The sequence below is a fragment of the Arachis hypogaea genome, chromosome 4, assembly GCF_003086295.3.
Source record: "Arachis hypogaea cultivar Tifrunner chromosome 4, arahy.Tifrunner.gnm2.J5K5, whole genome shotgun sequence".
Lineage (NCBI taxonomy): Eukaryota > Viridiplantae > Streptophyta > Magnoliopsida > Fabales > Fabaceae > Arachis > Arachis hypogaea.
In genome coordinates this window covers 68,132,129-68,138,686 of record NC_092039.1, presented here as the reverse complement: position 1 = coordinate 68,138,686, position 6,558 = coordinate 68,132,129, and the positions used below count along the sequence as shown (strand labels likewise).

General features: G+C 37.7%; 1 non-coding gene across 1 annotated transcript; it reads left to right on the top strand.

Moving 5' to 3' along the window:
* The first annotated feature begins 1,082 nt into the window (after nt 1-1,082).
* LOC112799087 (small nucleolar RNA R71) lies at nt 1,083-1,190 on the top strand. Its single transcript, XR_003200672.1, has one exon. It is a non-coding gene; the product is annotated as a small nucleolar RNA R71 (small nucleolar RNA).
* Nucleotides 1,191-6,558: the final 5,368 nt, after the last annotated feature.

Here is a 6,558-nt window from a genome sequence, read left to right as displayed (position 1 = left end):
CATGTATCTAGTTCACTAATGAGCAAGGGAGGTGCATCTTCCCAAGTCTCATTACCAAACAACTTGGTATTCACCTTCATGATAGCTCCCAGATATTGAGCAACTTGCTCTCCAGTTACATCTTCATCCTCTTCAAAGAAAGAATAGCCTTCAGAGCTCATAAATGGCAGAAGGAGATTTCATGGGATCTCTATGGTCTCTATATGACCTTCAGATTCCTTTGGTTCCTCAATAGGGAACTCCTTCTTACTTGAGAGACGTCCCATGAGGTCTTCCTCATTGGAATTCACGTCCTCCTCTTCCTCCTTGCATTCGGCCATATTGACTATATCAATGGCCTTGCACTCTCTCTTTGGATTCTCTTCTGTATTGCTTGGGAGAGTACTAGAAGGAGTTTCAGTGACTTTCTTACTCAGCTGGCCCACTTGTGCCTCCAAATTTCTGATGGAGGACATTGTTTCACTCATGAAACTTAAAGTGGCCTTAGACAGATCAGAGACTAGATTAGCTAAGTTAGAGGTTCTTTGCTCAGAATTCTCTGTCTGTTGCTGAGAAGATGATGGAAAAGGCTTGCTATTGCTGAGCCGATTTCGTCCACCATTATTAAAGCCTTGTTAAGGCTTTTGTTGATCCTTCCATGAGAAATTTGGATGATTTCTCCATGATGAATTATAGGTGTTTCCATAAGGTTTACCCATGTAATTTACCTCTGCTATTGCAGGGTTATCAGGATCATAAGCTTCTTCTTCAGAAGATGCCTCTTTAGTACTGTTGGATGCATTTTGCCATCCATTCAGACTTTGGAAAATCATGTTGACTTGCTGAGTCAACATTTTATTCTGAGCCAATATAGTATTCAGAGCAACAATCTCAAGAACTCCCTTCCTCTGAGGCGTCCCATTATTCATGGAATTCCTCTCAGAAGTGTACATGAACTGGTTATTTGTAACCATGTCAATAAGTTCTTGAGCTTCTGCAGGCATTTTCTTTAGGTGAATGGATCCACCTGCAGAATGGTCCAGTGACATCTTAGATAACTCAAATATACCATAATAGAATATATCCAAAATGGTCCACTCTGAAAGCATGTCAAAAGAACACCTTTTGGTCATCTACTTGTATCTTTCCCAAGCTTCATAGAGGGATTCACCATCTTTTTGTTTGAAGGTCTGAACATCCACTCTAAGCTTGCTCAGCTTTTGAGGAGGAAAGAATTTAGCCAAGAAGGCGGCGACCAGCTTATCCCATGAGTCTAGGCTATCCTTAGGTTGTGAATCCACCCATGTTCTAGCTCTGTCTTTTACAGCAAAAGGAAAAAGCATGAGCCTGTAGACTTCAGGATCTACTCCATTCGTCTTTATAGTCTCACAGATCTGCAAGAACTCAGTTAAAAACTGATAGGGATCTTCTGATGGAAGTCCATGGAATTTGCAGGTCTGTTGCATTAGAGCAACTAGTTGAGGTTTCAGCTCAAAATTATTTGCTCTAATGGTGGGGATTGAGATGCTTCTTCCATCAAACTTGGAAGTAGGTGTAGTATAATCACCAAGCATCCTTCTTGCATTATTGTTGTTAGGTTCGGCTGCCATCTCCTTTTCTTGTTCAAAAATTTCAGTATGGTTGTCTCTGGATTGTTGTAATTTAGCTTCTCTTAATTTCCTCTTCAGAGTCCTTTCAGGTTCCGGATCAGCTTCAACAAAAATGTCTTTTTCCTTGTTCCTGCTCATATGAAAGAGAAGAGAATAGAAAAAGAAGAGGAATCATTTATGTCACAGTACAGAGGTTCCTTATTGTTAGTAGAAGAAGAAAGGGAATAAGAGTGAAGAAGAATGAATAATCCAAACACAAGGGTGAGGATAGGGGCAGTGATTTGAGATGAAGAGAAGTGTTAGTAAATGAATAAATAAATAGAATAAGATGAGAGACAGAAGTTTTAGAAAATAATTTTGAAAAGGAGTTAATGATTTTCGAAAATTAAGATAAGAAATAAAATTAAAATTAAAATTTAAAACAAGTAATCAATTAAAAAGAATTTTGAAAAAGAGGTGAGGTATTTTCGAAAATTAGAGAGAGAAAATTAGTTAGGTGGTTTTGAAAAAGATAAGAAACAAACAAAAGTTAATTGGTTAGTTTGAAAGAGATTTGAAAATCAAATTTGAAAAGATAAGAAGATAAGAAGATATTTTGAAATCAAATATTTGAAAAAAAATAAAATTTTGAAAAAGATATGACAAAAAGATATGATTAAAAGGATATGGTTGAAAAAGATTTAATTTTTAAAATTAAAATTAATTACTTGACTAACAAGAAACTAAAAGATATGACTCTAGAATTTAAAGATTGAACCTTTCTTAACAAGAAAGTAACAAACTTCAAATTTTTGAATCAATTACATTACTTATTAGTTAAGTTTCGAAAATTTTGAAATAAAATTACGAAAAAGATTTTGAAAAATAGTTTTAAATTTTCGAAAATCATAAGATAAAAGTAAAAGAGATTTGATTTTATTGAAAAAGATTTTGAAAAGATAAGATTTTTAAAATTGAAAATTTGACTTGACTTACAAGAAATAACTAATTTTAAAAAATTTGACTAAGTCAACTCAAATTTTCGAAATTTTGAGAGAATTAAGGAAAAGATTTTTTTTTGAATGATGAGAGAGAAAAACACAATTATGACCCAAAACATGAAAATTTTGGATCAAAACACATGATGCATGCAAGAACACTATGAATGTCAAGATGAACACTGATAAACCACTATTTTATGGTATATAATGTGTTTAATTGTGTGGTTTTATCATGATCTTTACCCACTTATTCATATAATTAGCATGCATTTATATTTCCTTCCTAAAATTATTACATGATTGAAAACTTACTTCCTAGAGACTTTTAATTAGGTATTTTAATTTTTCTTTGTCCCATTCGATGTCGTGATCTGTGTGTTAAGTGTTTCAGGCTTTATAGGGCATGAATGAATTGGGGATTGGAAAGAAAGTTTGCAAAAATGGAAGGAATACAAGAAATTAAGGAGATGACCAGCGAGAAGTGACGCGGCTGCATGGCTCACAAGACCGCGCGAAAGAGAGGAAATCGCAATGACGCGGCCGCATGGCTCACACGACCAAGCAGATTGGAAAAGCATAAGTGACGCGGAGGCATGGACGACGTGCCCGCGTGGAAAAGCAAAACGCCGAATGACGTGTCCGCATGAATGACGCGACTGCGTGGCGTGCGCGATCTGCAGAATTTCAGAAGTCACTGGCAGAGTTTCTGGGCCAGATTTCAACCCAGTTTTTGGCCCAGAAACATAGACTAGAGCCAGGGAACATGCAGAAACAGAAGAGAACAATTCATTCCATATAATTTTTAGTTTTAGATATGAATTGGCTCCTCCCCTAGGTTTTTATCACTTGACATTCATAATTAGGATTTTTGGAAGATTTTGCTTTTTAGCTTTTGAGAAGAGGCCACCTCCGATACTAGTCAATATACTTTGCTATTTATTTTTTTTACTTATTCTTCCATATCATTATTCTCTCTAGAGTTGACATTGGATTGTTTTCACAAGTTATTAATATAGAATAATATTTTTATTTAATCCCTTTTCATCTTTTATTTATCATGTCTTCCTTTAATTCCTTTTTATATGTTATGAGTTCTACATTCACAATGAGCGAGTAGTTCCCTAACTTGATGGGGAGTTGATTGAAAGGAACCCTTGAGTTGGGATGCTTGAAAGGATAACTATAATTGGGTTCATTGTTGGAATGCCCTCTATTCACAGACATTAATCCTTTTCAATGAGCGGATTGGGACTTGTGAACAGAAACAGCATTCCGACGTGTTTGACTCTCCCTTACCTAGTAAGGGGTAACTAAACAGAGCAACCTTCAATTATCAATTAATCTTGAGAGTACTTCAACAAGAATAGGGCTTCCAACTAATCTACTCCCAGTCAAGGCTTTTATTTAGAATTAATTAAATTCTCTATTTTAATTTCCTATTTATCAACTCAACCATTTTTGAAAACACCTGATTGATAAAATAGCACATCTCTCTGCAACTCGTTGGGAGACGACCTAGGATTCATACTCCTAGTATTTTAATTTTAATCTTTGTAACAACCCTTTTTAAATTGATAAGCGGATTTTCGGCTAGTTAAGGACTGTACTTGCAACGTATTTCTATTAATAATTTCTTAACTTGCCAGTTTCTACCACGTCAATTTTTGGCGCCGTTACCGGGGAGTTGCAACAGTGTGCTAATTTATTGATTGGTATTTATTTTGTTGCAATTTTTTTCTTTTTATTTTGTCACTATGAGCTGTATGTTTCTTTCGTTAAATGACGCGTTCACTTCCTGATCCAAGCTTGCCAGTATTTGATCCTGAGATTGAAAGAACTCTTTCACATATAAGGAAAGCTCGGCGTCGACAAGTCCTCTCTGAGGACAAACCTGAAACGTCATTTAAGGGAGAAACAAGCTCCCTCTCCACTGATCCAGTTGATTTACGTGCAGGCGACATGGCAGCGCCAAAGAGAGTCACTATCCAGGAGGAAGGTGCCCCTAATTTTACACTACAACCATCCCAGGCACACCATCCAGCAGTGGCTGTGGATTTTGAAATAAAGTCTTCGCTACTCAACTTGATGCCCAAGTTTCATGGCTTACCTGATCAAGAGCCTATCAAGCACCTTAGGGACTTTCAGACCGCTTGTTCTACTGTTAAGCATGATGGTACTGATGAAATCTCCATTCTGTTAAAAGCCTTTCCATTCTCTCTTGAGGGAAAGGCAAGAGAGTGGTACTACACTCAACCCGGAACAACTGTTTCCAACTGGGATACGCTCAGAAGAGAATTTTTGAGGAAATTCTTCCCAGCTGAGGTTGCTGATAAACTGAGGAAAGATATGTCCATGATCGTTCAGGATGAATCTGAAACTTTTTATGAATACTTGGAACGCTTCAATAATCTTTGAGAGGCATGTCCCTACCATATGATTGACAAGATAGTGTTTCTCGGCTACTTTACACAGGGCATGAGATCTCAAGATAGGACCACATTGGAAGGTGCTAGCAATGGGTCTATGAAAAAGTACAAGACTACGGAAGAAGCATGGCAATTGATCAGCGACTTAGCTGAATCTACTAGGAATCACAGGCAGAAACAAAGTCGGTCAAGAGCTGTTGCAGAGGTATCCACTAGCAAAGAGACTGCTGCTATAGCTCAGAGCTTATGTGAAATGACTAACTTGCTGAAGCAGATGCAACTGAATCAACAACAGCCTCAGCAAGTTCAACCTTCTCCACCACAGCACAGCTAGCAGTTGGTTCCATAAAGAGTATGCAGAATCTGTACAGATTATAGTCATTATACTGATGAGTGTCTGCAATTCCAACCAGAAGACCATACTGTAGCAGCCACTCTTAACTTCTATGACCGCCCCAATCAAGGGTACAATCAAGGTGGCAGCTATAACCAAGGATGGCAGGATAACTCTAACCAAGGTTAGAGAGATAATTCTAACCAGGGTTGGAGGGACAATCACAATAGAGGAGGAAGAGATAACAATGGAAATCAGAGGTGGAATAACAATAACAACTTCAGGCAGCAGAATCAAAATCAAGCCTACAGAGCACCTCATCTAAGACAGTCTCAAGCATCTCAGCAGCCCTCTCAGATCACTTATCCCTCTTCATCTCCTAATGATGAGTTACTACAATCTATTTATCAGAGACAACAGGCCATGGAAAACAACTTTACTGCTACTCTGAATGGTCTGACTTCTACTTTGCAAGCCCTTGTCTCACAGATTGGATCAATGACCAACTTCAACAACCAGTCCTCAAGCTCTGGTGGACTCCCCTCTCAACCATTACCCAATCCAAAGGGTGGTATTAATGCCATCACCCTAAGGTCTGGAACCACATTGCAAGAAAGGAATCAAGAAGAGTCAAACCCACCAGAACATGCCTCAGCTGAAGAGGTAGTGGAATCAGAAGATTTTGAGGAAAAAACTGATATACAGGACATGGCTGAGGAAGAAGACACTAAGTCACAGGAAGAAGCACCAAACGGGTGCAGACACTGCAGAAAATGCCATTCCTATTCCATTTCCATAACTCGCAAAGAAGCCCAAGAAGCAGTTGGAACCTGATCCCAAAATGGTAGAAATATTCAAAAAGGTTGAGGTAATTGTTCCCCTTTTTTATGTCATTCAACAGGTACCTAAATATGCAAAGTTTCTAAAAGATTTGTGCATACATAAAGACAAAATTAATGAATTAGAAATTATTCCTTTAGGAAGTTCTATATCTGCTTTAATGGGAAATATACCTGAAAAATGTAGTGACCCAGGCCCATGCATGGTTAACTATACCATTGGAGGTGTGATATTTTCTAACTGCATGTGTGATTTAGGAGCATGTGTTAATATAATGCCCTTATCTGTATATGATGTTTTGAGGCTCCCTCCCTTAAAAAGGTCGGCGGCTCGTTTTGTGTTAGCAGATAAAAGTATTATTACAGTGGCTGGAGTTGCTGAAGATGTAT